This window comes from Rhinoderma darwinii, chromosome 2, assembly GCF_050947455.1.
Source record: "Rhinoderma darwinii isolate aRhiDar2 chromosome 2, aRhiDar2.hap1, whole genome shotgun sequence".
NCBI lineage: Eukaryota > Metazoa > Chordata > Amphibia > Anura > Rhinodermatidae > Rhinoderma > Rhinoderma darwinii.
In genome coordinates, this window is record NC_134688.1 from 31,218,839 (window position 1) to 31,241,203 (window position 22,365).

Consider the following 22,365-nt stretch of genomic DNA (forward strand, 5'->3'; position numbering starts at 1 on the left):
AAGGCCCAAAAATCCTCTAGGTACTCCTTTACTTCTGGGGCTTTTGTTTCAGTCCAGTAGCGCACTACGGCCACATGTGGGATATTTCTAAAAACTTCAGAATCACGGCAATAAATATTCAGTTGTGTTTCTCTGGTAAAAAAAACCTTCAGTATTACAGGAAAAATTTATTAAAATGGAATTTCTGCAAAAAAAATTTAAATTTGCAAATTTCCCTTCCACTTTGCTTTAATTCCTGTGAAACGCATAAAGGGTTAAGAAACTTTCTAAATGTTGTTTTGAATACTTTAAGGGGTGCAGTTTTTAAAATTGGGTGATTTGTGGAGGTTCCTAATATATAAGGCCCTCAAAGCCACTTCAGAACTGAACTGTTCCCTAAAAAAATAGGCTTTTGAAATTTTCTTGAAAATTTTAGAAATTGCTGCTAAACTTATAAGCCTGGTAACATCTCAGAATCGCTTGGATAGGTAAAAGCATTCCCAAGTTATTACCACATATAGTAATACAAGTCAGATTTAAAAAATGAGGCTGTGTCATATGGTCCAAAAATGGCTGCGTCCTTAAGGGGTTAAGGAAAGGTATGGACACCACTTACGTTCGGGAACGCCAGACATTCTGGGCCACCAGGTGCTATCTATCTTTAACCCACGTATATTCAACACCAGAACTAAGCTTGATACATAAATACAGCACCAGAACTAAGCTCAGTGCATAAATACAGCATCAGAACCAAGCTCAGTACATATATACAGCACAGGAACCAAGCTCAGTACATATATATTCAGCACCAGAACAAAGCTCAGTATAGATATACAGCACCACAACCAAGATAATACATAAATACAGCACCAGAGCTAAGCTCAATTCATTTATACAGCAGTAGAACTGAGCTTAGTACATAAATATAGAATCAGAATGGAGCTCCATACATATATATACATAGCACTAGAACCAAGCTCATACATATATACAGCACCAGAACCGAGCTAATACATATATACTCTACCTGAACCAAGTTCAGTACATAAAAACAGCACCAGAACAAAGCAAAGTACATATATACAACACCAAAAGCAAGAACAATACGTATATACAGCACCAGAACAAAGCTCAGTGCATAAATCCAGAACCAAGCTCAGTACATAAATATAGCCCCAGAACCACTCTCAGTATATATATATATATATATCTATATATATATATATATATATATATATATATATATATATATGAATATATATTGTGACAACCTGGGGACCACTTAGCTCATGGGATCGCCATCTCCCAGGTGAGATGGTTGGCACACATAGAAAGTTCACTCCAACTCCTTGAGTAAAAGGTTTAAACCAGCCGCAGCTAGCTTTATTGTCTTCACAACAGCAGTCAGTGGTACAACCAGTGGCGGATTAAGTAGACCATGGGCCCTGGGCTGTTACCCAAACTTGGGCCCCCCTTCCTCACCGTAACTATTTTTAACACTACCTTTTTGGGCAAGCATTAACAGTGTTACGATTCCCCTTGTCACAGCGCGGTGTCCCTACATACTGACAGGATCACACTGTGCAGGGACACAACCTCCTGACAAGGGGAATTGTCTATCAGTCCTGGACTGCAGAATGACTTTTTGTGAAATACAAGGATTCCTATAATAAACATGTCAGGAGAGCTGACAGATTCTCTATAAATCTAGTGACTCACAGGTGACGACGTCTCAGATTCTAGTAGTTTTTTTCCTCTTTTCTTCTCCATCCGGTCCAGCACTCATGACGACTTCTCCCGGCCATGACTCATTTCTGCAGAATTTGCCACTCAGACGTCTCCTCACTTTTCCAACATTTCCACACCTATAAACGAAAATAAAGTTATCATGGTGCCACATACTGTGCCCCTAAATATAATAGCACCAAACACTGCGCGCCTGAATATAATACCACACACTGTAAAACACCACATACACACAGCCCCCTGTACATAGTGCCACACACAGCCCCTGTAGATATTGCACACCCCCATATATCGCCATACACAGCCCCCTCTATATATCACACATCCCCCTCGTAGAGCGTTACACACAGCCCCCTATAGATAGTGCCATACAGCCATCCCCCTCTTGTAAATAGCACCAAAAAGCCCCACATATAAAGAGCGCCACACACATACCACTGTGGATAGCACGACACAGCCCCCCCCTTGTATATAGTGCCACACAGCGCTCCCCCTTGTATATAGTGCCACACAGCGCTCCCCCTTGTATATAGTGCCACACAGCGCTCCCCCTTGTATATAGTGCCACACAGCGCTCCCCCTTGTATATAGTGCCTCACAGCGCTCCCCCTTGTATATAGTGCCTCACAGCGCTCCCCCTTGTATATAGTGCCTCACAGCGCTCCCCCTTGTATATAGTGCCACAATGCTATGTACACATTTAAAAACGTTATATTATAATTATATATATATATATATATATATATATATATATATATATATATAGTATGTGTGTGTATCAGTGTGATTGATTGATTGATTTTATTAAAAAATATTTTTACTTTTTGAGATACAGCTGCTTTGTATCCTGTATCCGTCAGGTCAGCAGGACTGACAGGATCAGTGACACGCAGGATCCACCTCAAATCTATCACATTTAAGATTATAATTTAGCGCAGGGCCCGTTTCACTGATCCCGTCAGTCCTGCTGACCTGACGGATACAGGATACAAAGCAGCTGTATCTCAAAGTGAAAATATTTTTTAATAAAATGTAATTACAAAGTTGCACCAAACACACATTTTTATTAAAAAAAAATAAAACCAACGTGATTTTTGCGACGTTTTTTCCGTAGACAATGCAGGTTTCGTTTTTTATCATTTTTATAAACACCTTTTTTGCTATTTTAGAATTTTTATTCATAAAGTTTGAAAATAATAATAAAAAAATAAGCTTTTTTACGTTTCAGCTATTTTTTTGGGGTAATAACATAGTTTTACCCTAAAATAGACCTTTTGTTTGTGATCGCCATTGTCTACCGTAAACTTTAATATATTACATGTCTATATTAGGGTAATTGGGTCAGCGCTAGCGTTACAACAATGATTGGCGGGGGGGGGAGGTTTTTTTTGGGGTGGGTATTTTATGTGTATTTATTATTTACATTTTTTTTGCACTTTATTATTTTTTTTATTACTATGGTCTGATCCTCAAAGGTCAAAAAAGACCTTTGGGGAACTTTATATATTTTTTTTCTTTGTTCTACACCATGTTTTCCCACTGTAACTGGGGCTGCACAGCAGCCCCAGTTACAGGGGAAATCAGCCCTCTCACAGTGACGATCGTCACTAACAGGGCTGTGCTGGGTCTACTCTAGTAAGACCCAGATACAGTCTGCCACTAACGGCACCCGGCGATCATGTGACCAGTCACATGATCACCGGGAGGAATAGAGACAGCGCCGCTGCTGCTGTCTCTATTCCTGTTCACAGCGTTCATTGAACGCTGTGTAAGAAGACATCGGAGAAGACAGAAGCAGCGAAAGCTGCTTCTATCTTCTCCTCAGGGTCCCCGGCAGTCACTGACAGCCGGAGACCCGACATTCAGCTGCCCGATCGCGCGGGCAGCAAGTTAAAACCCGAGCCGTAGAAAGTCTATGGCTCGGGTTTTAAGGACCCGTCCCTGACCGCTGGCCGTAAAAATACAGCCAGCGGTCGGGAACCAGTTGGGCAGGAGGATAAGCCTGTACTGACCTCAGCGCCGGTGACCGCCCGCCCGGCTCTTCTCTTGCTGCTTTGGAGTAACAGAACAGCCGTCCGTCGCTGTTCTGTTACTCAATGGCGGCGGGCCGCACTTGTCAGGGAGGCGTGTCCTACCTATTTCCCGGCCAATTCCCTGCTCCTCCTCATCTTCAGCCGTTAGCAGCGCTAGCGCGCTGAATAGATTTAGGAGATGATGTGCGTTTCGGGCTGCCATGGGCCCCCTGGGAGCCTCGGGCCCCGGGCGGCCGCCCGAAACGCCCATATGATAATCCGCCACTGGGTACAACAATAAACATACAAAATAAACCCTAGGCCGTCCAGCCTCTAACTAACACATTCAGTGTCCCTCACTATGTGACACTGGGCCTTGTGCCCAGCACCTCAAAACCTTCACAGCTTTACCTCACACGGAGGTGACTCTCACAGGCTAGCATGCCTTTCTTCCCCAGACTGAGCCCTGTGTGAACAGCACACACCTGAATTAAAGAGCCGTCTCAGGTGAAGCCTAACTAAGCTCATCAGACAGCCCAAGACATGGACTGTCTGTATGGAGTGGAAGCCCGCCCTTCTCCTTCACACTCCAGCAAACTAGGCCCTATTCCAGGCTTTACACCCAAGCAATAGAAGAGAAAACCCTCTCTGCTGTACATGTTCCCTGGTTGCTTAAAACCTGAGTTTCTGCACTGTACAGTAGCTGCACTGCTACATATATATATATATATATATATATATATATAACACTAGAACCAAGCTCAGTACATTAATACAAAACTAGAACAAAGCTCAGTACAGAAATACATCTAAAGATCCAAGCTCAGTACCTATATACAGTACCAGAACAAAGCTCAGAATATAAATACAGCACAAGAATCAAGCTTAGTACATATATATAAAGTACTAAAGCCAAATTAATACATAAACACAGGATCAGAACCAAGCTCCTACATTTATACAGCACCAGAACAAAACGTAGTACATAAATACAGTACCAGAACCAAGCTCAGTACATATATACAGCACTAGAACAAAGCTCAGTACATGAACTCCTCAACATTGACATTTGGGGGGGGGGGGGGGCCATACTTCCCCAAAAAAATTTAGCATCAAGCAAGTAGCCATGACTTGGTAAAATCTGCAGGTAACGTACATGTTAGGTCAGGTTCACACCGCAGATGTTTAGGCTGAAAAACACGAGGCTGATATCAAGACTAAACAGACTTTGAATCCAGGCGGTTTTTAGAACTGATATTCCAAGTATTTTTGAAGCTTATTTTGAGGTGTTTTTTAAAAAAAGGGACATGTCACTTTTATACAAACCATTTTTTTACGTGGTGTTTTTAATTCAGCAGTGAAGAAACACACCTCATATGAACTACACAGTGTATTTTCCTTATGAAAACAATGGGAAGCAGTTTGCAGGCGTATTTCAAGTTATTTCCGGAGCGCAACACAAGCATTTTAGCTCCGAAATACGCCTGAAGATAAGATTTTGATCATGCCCTTAATGTGTAAGCTGGGAATACTCCTTTAAGACCCATTTACATTTATATTATTGTTACAAATGTTATAAATGCACAAAAAGATCAATGTTAAAACAATAGTAAATAGATTTTGTATCCATAAAAATAGAGGATATCTGTGGTGGCATCTTCATATAAAAATACCTTATGTGCCCGCACAATCACCATGACGTAACTGTAAGTCATGATGGCATAATGTAAGACAATCCGTGACGTACAATTATGCCATGTAGGCTTAAAGAGACTCTGTCACCACATTATAAGTGCCCTATCTCCTACATAAGGTGATCGGCGCTGTAATGTAGGTGACAGTAATGCTTTTTATTTAAAAAAACGATCTTTTTTCACAACGTTAGGAGCGATTTTGGTTTATGCTAATGAGCTTTCTTAATGCCCAAGTGGGCGTACTTTTACTTTCGACCAAGTGGGCGTTGTACAGAGGAGTTCATGACGCTGACCAATCGGCATCATGCACTCCTCTCCATTCATTTACACTGCACTAGCGATATAGATATATCGCTATGTGCAGCCTCATACACAAGCCCTAACATTACTACAGTGTCCTGATAAAGAATACACATGAAATCCAGCCTGGACGTCATGTGTACTCAGAATCCTGACACTTCTGAATCTTTTTTTGTGAGATTCCGGCAAGTGAAACCAAATCTCGTTTAGCTCCGTGATCTCGCGAGATTTCGTATCTGTTGCTGGAATCTCACAAAAAAGAGTCAGAAGTGTCAGGATTCTGAGTACACATGACGTCCAGGCAGGGGCGTAACTAGGAAAGACTGGGCCCCATAGCAAACTTTTGACTGGGGCCCCCCCTCCCCTGGGTGTCACACAACCACCCCCCCCTTGTAGAGAGTGCCTTTTTTACAGCCCCCCCCTGTAGATAACGCCATACAGCCCCCCCTCTGTAAATAGCGTCATACATCCCCCTGTAGAGAACGCCATACAGCCCCCCTGCAGAGAACGCCATACAGCCCCCCTGTAGAGAACGCCATACAGCCCCCCCTGTAGAGAACGCCATACAGCCCCCCCTGTAGGGAACGCCATACAGCTCCCCCCTGTAGGGAACGCCATACAGCCACCCCCCCTGTAGGGAACGCCATACAGCGTCCCCCCTCCCAAAAACATGCGACCTACAGTGTGTCCTACAAAATACATGTATCCCTTCTCCACAGGATCTCCACAGGATAGGGGATACATGAGTGATCGCTGGCAGCGATAGGGAGAACGGGGGACTAAAAGTCCCCTGAACTTCTCCATGACAAACCTCTGACTTCCGGCAAACCTCTGACTATCCCCTATACATGTCTTTTGCTCTATTTTGCGCCTTCAGGACCAGACACCGTTTAGCCATTTTTAGCACGTGTTAGTTAAATGGCTATAACTTTTTTATTTGTTGGGCTAACAACGTGATTTTTGCGACGTTTTTTCCGTAGACAATGGAGGTTTAATTTTTTATCGTTTTTATACACACCTTTTTTGCTATTTTAGAATTTTTATTCATAAAGTTTGAAAATAATAGTAAAAAAATAAGCTTTTTTACATTTCAGCTATTTTTTTTTTGGTAATAACATAGTTTTACCCTAAAATAGACCTTTTATTTGTGATCATCATTGTCTACCGTAAATTTGTATATATTACATGTCTATATTAGGGTAATTGGGTCAGCGCTAGCGTTACAACAATGATTGGCGGGGGGGAACGTTTTTTTTTTGGGGTGGGTATTTTATGTGTATTTATTATTTACAGTTTTTTTGCACTTTACTTTATTCTTTTTTTATTACTATGGTCTGTCCCCCAAAGGTCAAAGAAGACCTTTGGGGAACTTTATATATATTTTTTCTTTCTTTTACACCATGTTTTTCCACTGTAACTGGAGCTGCACAGCAGCCCCAGTTACAGGGGATATCAGCCCTCTCATAGTGACGATTGTCACGAATAAGGCTGTGCTGGGTCTAGTTAGACCCAGCAGCAGCCTGCCACTAACGGCACCCGGCGTTCATGTGACCTGTCACATGATCACCGGGAGGAATAGAGACAGCGCCGCTGCTGCTGTCTATTCCTGTACACAGCGCGCATTCAGCGCTGCATACAAGTGATCAGAGAAGACAGAAGCAGCGAAAGCTGCTTCTATCCTCTCCTCAGGGTCCCCGGCAGTCACTGACAGCCGGAGACCCGACATTCAGCTGCCCGATCGCGCGGGCAGCAAGTTAAAACCCGAGCCGTAGAAAGTCTATGGCTCGGGTTTTAAGGACCCTGACCGCTGGCCGTAAAAATACAGCCAGCGGTCGGGAACCAGTTAATGGCAGAGCGGGGAGATACCTCCCTGCTCTGCCGTAGTGTTCAGTGGCGTCCCGCTGTAGCAGCCATAGCGGCTGCTAGCGGAGCCTCCGGCCATGGTGGGGGCCCCGTGCCGGCGGGCAACACGGGCCCCCTCATGCTGCGGGCCCCGTAGCAGCCGCTACTGCTGCTACGGCGGTAGTTACGCCACTGCGTCCAGGCTGGATTTTATGTGTATTCATTATCAGGACACTGTAGTAATGTTAGGGCTTGTGTATGAGGCTGCACATAGTGATATAACTATATCGCTAGTGCAGTGTAAATGAATGGAGAGGAGTGCATGATGCCGATTGGTCAGCGTCATGCACTCCTCTGTACAACGCCCACTTGGTCGAAAGTAAAAGTACGCCCACTTGGGCATTAAGAAAGCTCATTAGCATAAACCAAAATCGCTCCTAACGTTGTGAAAAAAGATCGTTTTTTTAAATAAAAAGCATTACTGTCACCTACATTACAGCGCCCATCTCCTTATATAGGAGACAGGGCACTTATAATGTGGTGACAGAGTCTCTTTAAGCCTACATGGCATAATTGTACGTCACGGATTGTCTTACATTATGCCATCATGACTTACAGTTACGTCATGGTGATTGTGCGGGCACATAAGGTATTTTTATATGAAGATGCCACCACAGATATCCTCTATTTTTATGGATACAAAAAAAGATCGTTTTTTAAAATAAAAAGCATTACTGTCACCTACATTACAGCACCCATCTCCTTATATAGGAGATAGGGCACTTATAATGTGGTGACAGAGTCTCTTTAAGGGGTTAATGTTATGACTGAACGGTGCATAATCATCAAGGGCATAATTTGTCAATGCAACCCTCTTCTCCCACTCTTCACACACTGATAGCAACACCGCAGAAGAAATGCTAGCAGAGGCTTCCAGTATCCGTAGTTTCAGTTGATGCACATCTAGTAACTTCACAGCATAGACAATTGCCTTCAGATGACCCCAAAGATAAAAGTCTAAGGGGGTCAGATCGGGAGGCATGTCTTCTGCGGTGTTGCTATCAGTGTGTGAAGAGTGGGAGAAGAGGCTTGCATTGACAATCCAACACAATGGGCAGCACTTTGAACACATTTTATAAGTGGTCAGAAACTTGTAAATAACTCATGAAAGAATAAAGTAACGTTAAAACCAAGCACACCATTGTTTTTCTTGTGAAATTCTCGATAACTTTGATGTGTCACATGACCCTCTTTCCATTGAAAAAACTAAAGTTGGATACAAAATGGCCGACTTCAAAATGGCCGCCATGGTCAACACCCAGCTTGAAAAGTTTCCCCCCTCCCATATACTAATGTGCCACAAACAGGAAGTTAATATCACCAACCAATCCCATTTTATTTAGGTGTATCCATATAAATGGCCCACCCTGTATAACAGTTTATATCCATCTAGTAACAGCTTACATGTTTCATACATTACATGTTCTTAGTCGTAGCCCCTATAATAACACACATATCTTTCTTCCAGGTCTATAAAACAGCAGTCCCATGTAACATGCCTATATTCAGTGTATACACAGACAGCCTATCCAGGCAGTAGGAGATAATCGATGATGTAACAGATACTGCAGCCACTTATGATGTCACTGATGATGTCATAGACAGTACTAGCCGTTAGGTTCTATGTGCAGCTGGATTACATATTTTTTACAATTTCTGCCAATGACGTCTGGACCGGGACTGTGATTGACTGTGTGATTGACAGGTAAGATGCAGCATTTTATCATTAATTCTACATGTTACTGGACACATGAAATATATACGCTCTAGAATTCTCATATAAGGCCAGATTCACACTGGACATTACTGCAGCAATTTCTAACCGCACAAACATCTCACCACAACTATATAATTGTAGAAGGAATTTTTTCTGGTGATTGTCGGGGGTTGGGTTATTTTTTTTTTTAGACAAACAGTTCAAGATCCAGTAACATGTTTCTATTAATGCAAGTAACCACCGAACATGTGGATTTTACATTCAGATTTCAAGGTTTCATATTTCCCCATTAAAGTTACAACTTACTATTTCCTGAAAATTGCAGCTATTAGTAATGTGTGAATGGAAATGTGAATTATTAAGTATTTTCTAAAACAGACATGTCAGGAGAGACGTCAGATCCTCTATCATTTTATATGTATGTTCTGTCCTTTGTATAAAATGGTCTTATTTACCTTTTAAATGGGGTTTCCATGACCTTAATATTGATGGCCTATACTTAGGATAGTCCATCAATATCAGATGGGGATCTTACTCCTGCCACCCCCATAATCAGAGTAAAGGGGCCACACCCCCCTGGTGGTCATCCCCATGTTCTCTTTATTGTTTACCAGGCAAAGCTCCATGCATTTGATAGTGGCTGTGCTAAGTATTGCAGCTTAGAGAGCTGCAGTACCAGGCAAAGCCATTACAAAATGTACGGCACTGTGCCTGGTAAGCAGTAAAGGGGCCCCTTCATTCAGCTTTTTGTTTGGGATGTTGGGAGTTGGACTTTCAATGATCTGTTATTGATAGCCTTTTCTTAAAGTCCCGGAAAACCCCTTCAATGTTCATGTCCCACATTTGCCAGATTACAGAGCATATATGAGGAGGTCACAACCACCACCTCCTTCACCAAATAACTCTGCCATGGGGCATACCGCTGAGGTATTTTCTATAGACAATAATATAAGAGGATTAATATAAAGTGCTATAGTAAGAAGAATGATATTATTGTATGTTATTGCACATTTCAGGCTACAGTGAATATAAACTCTGTATGTATATGGCAGTAGATGTATCCTCAAGGCCAGGAAGCTGTAGCATAAGCCTCCATAGGGAGGTTTACATTTGCTTACTCATAGAAGATGTTGCTGTTAGACTTTCACTGAGATGGATCTAATAGATGCTAATAATATACTTATAGACAGATGTAAACTGAATTTGTGGGTATTGACTTTTATATGATATTCTCCCATATTGTCTCAACAGGTCATGGCACAAGACCCAGAGCCACAACTTCCTGGGAAGTGCCTTGAATACAGTAAACAGGTCAGATTTATTTTTTCATTCATATTACTTATTATGTGTATTTCATTGCTTCATTCTGTTTAATTAAACAAACATCTTACTAATAGAATATCTGATTCTGTAAACCGGATAAACCAGCCTGGTTATACTCTATCTATCTATCTATCTATCTATCTATCTATCTATCTATCTATCTATCTATCTATCTATCTATCTATCTATCTATCTATCTATCTATCTATCTATATCTATCGTCCAGGTCCTCTAAAACTTATCCAAAAGATAAAATATTTGAGTATAAAACTGAACCTGCATTTTAAGCTTTATTCATGAACTCATTCAGTGAATATGCGATGGTGAAAGTAGCGACTCCCCATAACTCCCCAACAACAGTTCACACTTTTACATATGGCTGATTCCACTCCTTCATGTGATTTAGGCAGAATGGTAACTTCTAACACTTGGAGGCAGCGATAGTTATCAGAGTCTAAAGGGGAAACCAAGTATCTCACCTTTGTATTTTATTCTCAACAGATCCCTCGATTTGTCCCAGAAGTGCTGCTGCCGGCCCAGTATCCTGAATACAACACTCAGGTATTGATCTATCTATCCTTTAATTTTCCTTTCATGAATATTACTCATAAACATCCCAAATTATCTGGTCAGAAAACAGATGGGACTCCTTCATGTCATGTAAGCAGATAGATACCTGGCACTTGGAGAAAGTCATAGTTATCATGAATACTCTTAGTCTTTTGACACCAAGGTGTACACCAAACAGTCACATAATCCTACTCATGGATACAGAGCTATACATAGAACATAGGGGTCCCTAAACCAAAAATCAAACTGGGCCCTCAATTATGGTGCCCAAATTTAGCTACTGAGGACAGAAGGGCGTGATGTTTGTTTACCTCTCCATTTCCTTCCCATGACCTTTGGGCCAGTTCCCCACCGCCTTGGTTCCTAACAATGTAGTTTCTCTGGAGAGAGGAGTCCTGCGTAGGTTGTCACCACCTAGCCGCAAAGAGGATAGGACAAACCCGGGCCCATATAAGCCGGTGTATCTCTATGCATGTGCGCCCGTGCTTGACTATTTTCATTAAAAGATAATACAAGGAATTTTCACTCTGATAAGTTGTCACCTACATCAGTATCTGTGACCTGAAAAACTCCTTAAAGGAACAGTGTCATGGCAAATAATTTTTTTTATATGTTAAAGATGTTAGTGCTTTAATAAAAACGTTTTTATTCATTTGTGTGTTTGTGTTTTACTTTTTCTTATTTTTACACTTTTTCTTCCCTATGGGGGCTGCCATTTTTTGTTCCATTTCTGTGTGTGTCGATTAACGACACACACAGACATGGAGTACGGCAGCCACAGTCCCATAGGGACTGTGAACGGCTCCCGTCCCATTCACGTCCGTGTACGGCGTCTGTGTGGGAACTGCGCATGCGCCGCTCCCACACAGTCCTATTCGAAATTGGCGCCGTCCGGCGCCATTTTCCTGTGGACCGGAAGTCGCGGCCGGACTGTAATCTTACTACTTCCGGTCGCGGCTTCCGGACTTGTGCACATGGAACAGCGGCAGCAAAGGGAGCGGACGGGCCGGAGGGAGCCGCGGCGGCAGGAGCAGGTAAGACATTTCAATGTATGTTAGTGTTTGTGTGTGTTTACTACTGTATGTAAACCTACTACACTGTGGGTTACCTCAAAAAATGGCGACACACAGTGTAGGAGGTTAAACCTTTCAAACCCCTCGTTTATCCCGGCACTAGCCAGGATAAAGGAGGGGGGGATGCTGAGAGCTCACTAGAGCGAGGGCTTTTAACCCAATGTTGCAATGCTGCAATTTTGGGAACTAGCTCCATCTAGTGACCAAAAATGGGTAGTATTATAAATTAGAATTAATTTATAATATTTCCTGACTATTTCCTGACTCGTGAAAAAAATAAAAAAAATTTGAACCATGTTTAATCACCCACACACTAAATGTTTAATTTTTAAAAAAAAAACATGTTTTTCTGGCAACACCATGCCTTTAAGCCGTATTCACCCGTTACCATTAATTACATTTTTTTGTGAAAATGAAAGCAAAAACCGTGAATTGACCATGTTTAACTTTGCGTTTTGGCACAAATAATCACAGTTTTTCTATGCATTTTTATCATACAACAATTATAGGCCATGTCCCTAAAAATTCTGAAACTATCAGCACTGATTGTATAGTATCAGACCATGGCCAATGACAAAAGGAAATAGCAGCACACAGTTGTCAATTTCTTCTTACATTTCCAGGAGTAATAAAAGAGGAACCGCACAGTGAAGAACTCTATCATGGTCTCAGGTCCAGGTGTAGGCGGGCTGCTCAAAGAATATAGAGAGCGCCCAACTAATGCCCAGCATATAAAGTAGGAGAGTCCAAGGTAAGTCCCGAATATTTCTTGTATCTCTGCACACACGTTGTATCACATATTTACTGGCTGGATGGTTTATAACAATAATGGATATTTTCTCTGGTACTGAAATCCAGGAACCCAGTTTAATTTATCTCACATTGTCCCTCAGAAAACAAGGTTGTTCTGCCTAATATTTCCCCGCTTCAATACAGGGGGTGGTAGATGGAAGAATAGAAAAAAATGCCCCTCACAAAATATAGTGACTTCTTATTACTGACAAGCTACAAACCTGTAATATATTAGGAAAAGACCTTGAACCTGGAAATCCGATGAGGTCAACTATGGATCCAGACTAAGCTGCCACCTAAACTTATTTTTGTCAGCAAACTTGGTGCATGCCCAGTATATTCATTACATGTATCCACATTATATGTGTCCAGAGACACCACAAAAGAAAAAGAGAATCAGAAACTCCACATTTCTCTATAGTTTCCCTTTAAGTTCTGGTTTATATAGAGATATAACTTTAAGCTCCTGGGCCTTGATGCCAAATCTATATCAGGTTCTACCAACTATCATATACCATATATAATCTACACTCCCACAGACAGAAGAGACTGGTTTTATGGAAAATGGGCTCCTGGGCAACAAGCAATGTAGACTCGCACCCACTAGGTCATCTTTTTATATTGTTTTTTTTTACATTTATCTGGTGGTCTAAGGCTGTGAAAGGGTTCAGTGTAAATTCACTGGTTTAAGGCAGTAAAGGGATTATTTTTACATTACCTGGCGGTCGAGGGCAGTCAAGCTAGAAGATGGGGGCACTGCAGATTTGCCCAGATTGCGACCCCCTTATGCATGTCATGGACACCAGGGCCTCTGTGTGACTGGTTGCAACCTCCTAACCCCTATAGTTATGTTCCCTGGGTTTACACTAACATTACAAAATGTGTTCAATGTCTGACTCGCCCTGTGATAGAAAATGAAATATGTGAAAGTAAATATATTATTATTAGTTTTAGATATGGGGTTATTTTATGTATATGTATTAAACCCATTATGTATTTTACAGACATTTATAACATCTGAATATGTGGCACCGGTGACAGCCGACATGCTAGAAGATCCACTGTATATATGTAAGTATTTTAGCAAATAACAACCTATAGAAATTCTATAATCTGATGTCATCCAGAATGTTCCTATAGAGACACATGACAAGACTGTGGGAACAAATTCTCTAATGTTACAGACCTGTCAACCAGGGCCGGCCTTAGGGGTGTGCGACCTGTGCGGTTACACTGGGTGCATTACCTTTCACTACTGAATGGGGCACTGTTGGCATTGATGTCTTGAGCACCCAGGGCCTGCACACCTAATCCCTCAGTTGGTGCAAAAACCTAAGGAAAGGGCACTGCTCAGGATGCAGATACATTCCCTTGATAATGGATTACATTACAGTGTGGCAGACAATATCTATCTGGCGATGTTATTTGGGCACTGTATGATTGCATTATTTGAGTACTATATTGTACTCCTTAAAGCTGAATTCACACGCTGCAGATTTGCTGCGCGGCAAAATTCACAAGTGTTACAGATGTATTTTACTGCAACTCTGTATTATTATAGAAATGCTCCATAAAGAAGATATTATGATACTAGAAATATATAAGGGACTTGTTATTTAGGTAATTTCCTAATACACCGTTGGCTTATGGGGGAGCATACAGCGCACACAGAGTGTCTACATTACCAGTACTGCAGTCTGTGCGCCACCATACAGGTCCGTCCACATGAAGTTGCTGTGTACATGAGCCCTAATGTACATTTCCTTCATTGTTGGGTGGTCTATACTGAGCACACGTCAGTCTGTCTGAAGATTTGAAACTACACAATTATCCTTTTTTCCAGAACACCTTAAGATCGGCTGCCTGCTGCCAGGGGGACTCTCCGAAGCAATATCTCATCTATACAAGGTGCGTCTATCATTAGTTACTATCTGCAGTATCCATCAATACCCTTCACAGTTAGAATGACACTTTTTTATGCCCTGGGTAGGAATACCTCTTTTGTATGCCTCCACTGTAAGGAAGCCCCCTTTTGTAAGCCTCCACTAAGTATTTTTATGCCCCTATTAATAGCGCCCCCTTTGCGCCACAAAAATAAAAAATGATACTCACCTAATAGACAAAGAACCTGGTCAGACATTCTGCTTCCTATGAAATCAGTGGCCTGGCGCATACGATGTAATTTAGTGACGTCATCGCGCTGGGCCGCTGACGTCATCAGCATACTCCCAGTGCCTCGTAGGCTACAGGCCTGAACTAGGCCATGGCCTACGAAATCATACGGCAGAGCAGGAACACAATGGCTCCCTGCGCCGTCATGGTTTGTCCAATTTCAGGGGCATATGGGGCCCCATCGCTGGGCCCCGGGCAGTCACCCCATTAACACCTTTGGTAATCCGCCACTGGTTGGGGTCAGGTCTCTGCTCTAGATAAAAATGTTTCCATTGATTGGGATTTGTACTAATACATTGTCCCTCTTACTCCTAGCATTAATTCCTCATAAGAGTTGATGACAACCACACGTCCCAGGAGGGCAAGTCAAAGAATAAGCAGAGCCCTCCACCTCACATCACATGACGTTCTACATTCAGCCTAACGTATTCAGTAGGAGAGTCCAAGGTCAGTGTATTTTATTTCCTGCATCTCTACACGATCACACAGGGCGCATTACTTGTCAATACTGAAGGGGGCACCACCACCATAGATACACAGAGCACCCACAGCTTGTACTCCCGATCCAGCACTTTGTACTCAAATCTAAAAAAACACAAAAACATGCAATCCCTAGTTGTTATAATTGTTATTTAGGCACTATATGATTACATTATTTGGGTACAACATGGTACATCATAAGTGGGAGGGGGCCCATAGAAGATACTGCACAGGACATCAATAAACCTAAGGTCGGCCCTGGATGTAACATAATAACTGCAGCAGTAACATGCCGTCCACACTGACATGACCGCTGTGGTCTAGTAACCAAAGACAACAGAACCACCAGCGCAGGAGCCACAGGAATATAGAAGATGAGTAGTGACTATTCGTTATTGTTAGCCATATATATACTGAGGTTTGTAGAACTGTCAGAAAAACCTAATACCCCATGTTCTACTTTCTCGACTCCAGTCCAAAAGACTCCACAATAGACAAATTAGATGTATTCCATTAAGGATAAGTTTATATAGGAGAATAACAGTAAGCTCCTGGTCCCTGATACAAAATCTATATCATGGTCCTCTAACTATCGTGTGCCATTATACTGCTGGTGTTATTTGTGTGGCAGAGGGGCATTGGACTCGCCCTGTGATAGAAAATGAAATGTGTGAAAGTAAATATATTATTATTCATTATAGATATGGGGTTATTTTATGTATGTGCATTAAACCAATTTTGTATTTTACAGACATTTATAACATCTGAATATGTGGCACCAGTGACAGCCGACATGCTAGAAGATCCACTGTATATATGTAAGTATTAAAGCAAATAACCTATAGAAATTCTATAATCTAATGTCATCCAGAATGTTCCTATAGAGACACATGACAAGCAAGACTGTGGGGACAAATACCCCAATGTTGTCAATAGGCTGAACATATATTTGTTGATATGATGAACCATACTAAGCGCACGTCATAATATATTTACAATTTAAACTTTTTGTTCCAGAAATACTTAAGATCGGCTGCCTGCTGCCAGGGGGACTCTCTGAAGCAATATTTAATCTATATGCGGTATGTCCATCATTACTTACTATATACAGTACCCGCTAGTAGCTCTTTGCACTGAAAAAGTCATGAACGGGCAAAATTCCCATAAGAAACCACAAGGAGGGCCATGTGGCCCCCACGAAGAGAGGGGTAGTAGTGGGAAGTCTTAGATAGTTGGCAGGGATAGGGATAGTGTAGGTAATGTTTTTGTTTTTTTTTCTAAATGGAGCTGTCCACATGTCTGGGAGTGCCGAGTAGTCTACGGGGAAAGGTATTGGCCTGAAGATAGATGCAAAGACCATTAGTTGAGGGGATTAGGGGTGGAGTAGCGTAGCGAGATTTAAGGCAGGGGCTCCTTGCCTAGAACATTTGCAACTCATCAAGACCTGGTACAAGCATTCGCAAGCGCTTGGGGAGAAGTAGCGTGAGAGTCAGGATGCCGGCGGCTGCTGCAACTACTTGCAGTGGACACATTAGTGCCTTTGATCTCACAGCGCCATTGGTGAAAGTTCGGTAGCCCTAATTTAGGCCTACTCTATTAAATCACAACTGGAGGTGGCCATACCACAGAAATGAAATAGACAAGGAGTTGAGTAAGTTACATTATCCAGTCATTATCTGCAGACATGGGTGACAATGGATGCTGGCAGAATGTTTTTATATTTATAAGACTCAAGCAGAAAGCAGTGGAAGGGGTCAGGATATCGCCACATATAGAGGGTCCACAAGTCATGCAGCACATGATGAGATACGTCTATGATTAGTTACTATATACAGTACCCGCCGGTCAATCTCTACACTTAACATCAATCCAGATGTGTCCTCTATTTTTCTGATTTGTAAATGTATTGAGCTGACAGCAGCTAAAGATAGGAGGGCAACCTACCTGCAACATATTGCCCCAAACGGGGGCGTACATAGACACCAGAGGGCCCCTGTAAAAGAACAGTATATGAGCCTTAGCTCTCCAACCATATATCATCTCCCATATCATAGAGTATTCCCTTATGTCTCTCCATCCTCCAGTAATTGTGAGCTATGAAATTCATTGTCTCAATGCTTTACATGCAATCTGACAGTAGGATGCTACTAGCTACTTTTAGGGTGATAGTGGACCCCCTTACCTGCTGGATCCCAATGCAGCTGCCCGGGTCTCACATATGGTATGTCCACCCATGATTTATGTGAGAAAGTCCAATGGGAAAAGCCCTCTGATAAGTTAAAAGATGGTTGCCCATTAGGCCTATGCATTTAATAGCCACTGATTTCATGTTGTGTAACCGCTGAGGGGTTATATTATATAATACTGTATATTGTAATGCCGTGGTGAAGAAAAGGTACAGGGTTCAGGAGCCTTCTCTACTACTTAGTGTAACAGCGCTTGGCACTTGTGCCAAGTATTCCACACTTAGCCCCAAACTTTGCTAGCAGTCAGGGGAGACACTGCTCACCTAACGGTTGTCATTACTACAAGTAATAAAAGCGAGCGGCAGAAAGCGGACCTATCCATGCTACCCGTCACCCTGGGGTCCACAGCGTTTAGCTGCAGGATTATAGGGGTATGGGTGGCAGGACTTCTAGTATAGTTACTCTCTGTATCTATTTGTGAATATGTGTATGAACCCTCTCAGAGACCCCATAATAGTTTACTGTTGTGATGCTCTATGTTCTGCCAATGACCTTAGATTAAAATCCTCCATAATCCGAAGCTCCCACTCTTTTGTCCAAGATTTTTCTCGCACTGCACCGTCCTCTGGAATGCGCTACCGCAGACAATCAGATTAATTCCCAATATCCACAGTTTTAAACGTGTCCTGAAAACAAATCTTTTTGGACAAGCCTATAACATTCCCTAATCAGACTCCTTTCCTTGGCCCCATTAGTCCTCAGAAAAAGATTCCTTCACACTCCTTGCACCGTACTGAATTTCATGTCCGTTATACACGGATACTGGCTGGTGACCGGCTAATGTAGACTTGTGTGTACTACCCCATGTGTATAAAAGATGGCTGGACCATTGTACTGAACAAACACTTTTACACTTTGTGTCTCCCTTATTTCCTCATAGATTGTAAGCTCTTGCGAGCAGGGTCCTCAATCCTCCTGTCTGAATTGTAAACTAGCTTTGTCACTATGTAATGTCTGATATTGTCTGTTTATGTTCCCTCTAAATTGTAAAGTGCTGCGTAATATGTTGGCGTTATATAAATAAAGATTATTATTATTATTATTATTAAGGTGGGCCATGTGGCCCCCAGGAAGGGGCAGTGGTAGGGAAGTATGAAGAGTTTGGTAGGAATAGGCATAGTGTAGGCTAGGTTTTTTTTTTCGTTCAAAATGGAGGTTTGTACTTGAAGATTAGGTGTAAGATAATTGTGTGAGGGGATTAGGGGTGCAGTAGAGGTAATTGGTTGAGGGGATTAGGGGTGGAGTAGTGTAGGGGGATTTTAGTCAGGGTTGCCCTGCCTAAAAAGTTTGCGACACATCAAGGCCTTGAGGAGGTGGGAACTAGGGTGCTGGCGGCTACTGTAGTTCCTTGCACGTCAAGTTCAAAGCACCACAGGCTGGAAGTTCAGTCGGCTTTATTTGGGCCTGCTATTTCAATGTGAAACTGGAGGTGGCCATAGGACTATGATTCAATAAACAAGTAGTTGAGTGAGTTGTGTTATCCAGTCACGGTCTTCAGGCATGGGTGACAATGAATACTGGCAGAAGGTTTTTATATTTCCAGGAATCTGCAAAAAGCAGCAAAACGGACCAGGATATCGCCACGTATGGAGCCCCCACAAGTCATGCAACACAAGGGCTGTTTGGCTGGAAATGTCCTAGCATCGTAGAAACAAGGCAGGTATGAGTATAAGCCTAGCAAAAATTTGAGGGAACATGGCAGGATGATGGGCAAAATGCTAGGGCCCTTGTGCAGGGTTCCTGAGAGGGTGAGGGCAGCATGATCCCAGGAGGTCCTCATAGTCTGAACATGGGGGTTGCCAAAATGTTTACAACACAGGGTACTGTCATAATGTTTGTAATTACAGGAGCAGTTTTTTGGATCGTGAAGAGCAGCAGAGAAAGTAATTCACTACAGGACCACTGGAAGGACAGGTGACAATATGACTTGTAGTGAAGCAATGGAAGAAGAAGGCATGGCAACAGCAGGTGGGTGAGTCTGATTCTGATCTGTCAGATGATTATGAGTGGTCTAATGTTGAGGATAGTAGGGCTGATGGGCAAGATGTTGAAGATGCTGAACAAATGTTCAAACAGGATGAAAGAAGAAGGTAAAAGCAAGTAAAAACATTCCGGACAATGGTATCAAAAGTATCTGGAAGGGCTTCGGGGAAATAGGAACAAGGGTGCCGGCAGCTGCTGCAGCTCCTTGTCAAGGGAAAAAGAGGCAGATGAGGTTATTAGAGATTGGGTGAAGGGATTTTTTTTTTAAATATTGCAGTGTTATGGGGGTGAAGCAGGGCCCCCTTTTTAATCAGATGCCAATAAAAAGGAATGATGCCCATAAAGAAGGCTAAGTATATAATAAACTATATCTATTGCATCTAAATGAATCATCAGTTAACGATGTAATAGACAAGTAGTTGAGTGAATTGCATTACTCAGGCAGGAGTTGCAGGCATGGGTGACGATGGATATTTGCACTGTGTTTTTGTGCCTACAGGACTCAAGCGGGAAGCAGTGAAAGGGGCCAGGATAACGCCACACATAAAGCATCCAGAATTCATGCAGCACAAGTACTTGGACTTGGGATGTAATAGACTGTTCGGAAGCCATTTGTTGGCGAGGAAGGCAGTTGGCGTTCGAAACGCGTATGCGGTTTTGTATCACCACTTCACGAGTTGTGGTTTAAGAAGTTTGTTTCTAATAAAGTCCAAAGATTGGATCGCTAGACCATATTTTCTACTGTTTGCTGTACATTTGTTGGACACTGGTGGTCAGGGAGTCACGAAGATTGGTCATGGTGACCAACGACTACCTGGGTAGAAGACCAGAATCATGCAGGCAGGCATGCCTGTCCCTAGAAGTGGGATTGGTTGCTTGGTGATGCAGCAAAAGGACTTGGGATGCAATGGACGGTTCAGACAGCATGGTGTACATTGGCCGGACATAGGTCTTCATTTGTTAACAACCTGCAAGCAAGGCAGAAGTTTGTTTAAAAAACGAGTAATTGGTGAGGGCAAAGTAAGTCAGTTGCACGTTTTCCTTACACCCCGCCTATTTACATAGGTCAGACCCACAACCTTAAGTATTTGAATTACAAATAGTACACATGATCCCATTCAGCCCACCTAAAAGGAATACAGACCACACACCAAACCACCTATTGGCATACAGGCAGGGGTGGGATTCAAATTTTTAACAACAAGATCTCTTTTTTTCTCACAAAGACATATGCCCGGTGGAAAGGGAGCACTCGCTGTGTATCGCACCATGGAAAATGATTCTAATAAACAAATAAAACAATTACAATATTCCAAATACACCCTATATTAAAGTTGACTCTAAATAAAGAAATTCCATGTCCAGAATGTTTAACTGGATTTCCACACTATGTATATAATTACATAAGCCTACATATCTACTTACCCACCCACACATCATATTAAAATCACCAATTACATATAGACCTATATGCGCACATTCAATATAGTGAGCGTGCTCAGCCCATTTAGTTAGGCTGTGCACTGTGAGAAAGGTGGAGGACAGTGCGCCGTGCGCATTAAGCGATGAAAAAATCTCCCAGGCCAAGTTCGGTACATAAATACAACACCAGATCCAAAATCATACATATATATAAAACCAGAACCAAGCTCAGTACATAAATACAGCACTAGAACACAGCCCAGTACATAAATACAGCACCAGAACAAAGCTCAGTACATATATATACAACACTAGAACCAAGCTCAATACAAATGTACAACTCCAGAACAAAGCTCAATACATATATACTACACTGAAACCAAGCTCAATACATATATACAGCACCAAAGAGACGATCAGTACATATACACAGTACCAGAACAAAGCTCAGCACATAATACATCACCAGAACCAAGCTCAGTACATTCTGTATATACTGCACCACAACCAAGCTTAGTACATAAATACATCACAAAAACCAAGCTCGGTACATGTATATATGTTTTGAGCTTGGTTGTTATGATGCATATATGCACTATGCTTGGTTTTAGTTTTGTAGCCGCCAGCCATCCTGTCCTCTGCACCGGTGTATCTCTGCTCTGGGACGCCAGCATGCTACTCTCTCTTCCAGACTGTGCCCGTAGAGTGCGCGCTCGCTCACCAAGAATATTGCTCCCAAACTTTTCCAGCACACTCTGGACTTTTTAAGGAACTCCGCCCACTTCCTCAGTGCCTGAGCAATGTTGTTGCTGACCTTGTGTTGGTCTGCAAAGGTTCCGTAGCCTGTTTCTGTATCCAGCGTCCGTGACAACTTCAGTATCCGTGTCTGGTGTCCGTGTCAAATCCCGTGTCCTTGAAGATTTCAGTATCCGTTGTCCATGACAAGTCCAGTAT

At 42.3% G+C, this 22,365-nt stretch overlaps 1 long non-coding RNA gene across 6 annotated transcripts in view; it reads left to right on the top strand.

Annotated features, from left to right (window-relative positions):
* The window catches only part of LOC142742088 (uncharacterized), a 58,635-nt gene extending 37,902 nt beyond the window's left edge, over nucleotides 1-20,733 (top strand). For 4 of the 6 annotated variants that reach the window (XR_012881291.1, XR_012881289.1, XR_012881288.1 and 1 more), the window contains 11 exons: nucleotides 9,102-9,338; nucleotides 10,602-10,661; nucleotides 11,175-11,234; nucleotides 12,940-13,067; nucleotides 14,113-14,179; nucleotides 14,952-15,016; nucleotides 15,596-15,727; nucleotides 16,512-16,578; nucleotides 16,778-19,666; nucleotides 19,854-19,974; nucleotides 20,489-20,733. This is a non-coding gene — a long non-coding RNA (uncharacterized LOC142742088). Of the gene's footprint in view, nucleotides 1-9,101; nucleotides 9,339-10,601; nucleotides 10,662-11,174; nucleotides 11,235-12,939; nucleotides 13,068-14,112; nucleotides 14,180-14,951; nucleotides 15,017-15,595; nucleotides 15,728-16,511; nucleotides 16,579-16,777; nucleotides 19,667-19,853; nucleotides 19,979-20,488 lie in introns of all 6 variants that reach the window. The other 2 variants (XR_012881293.1, XR_012881292.1) reach the window with 2 other exon arrangements.
* The last annotated feature ends 1,632 nt before the right edge of the window (nucleotides 20,734-22,365 follow it).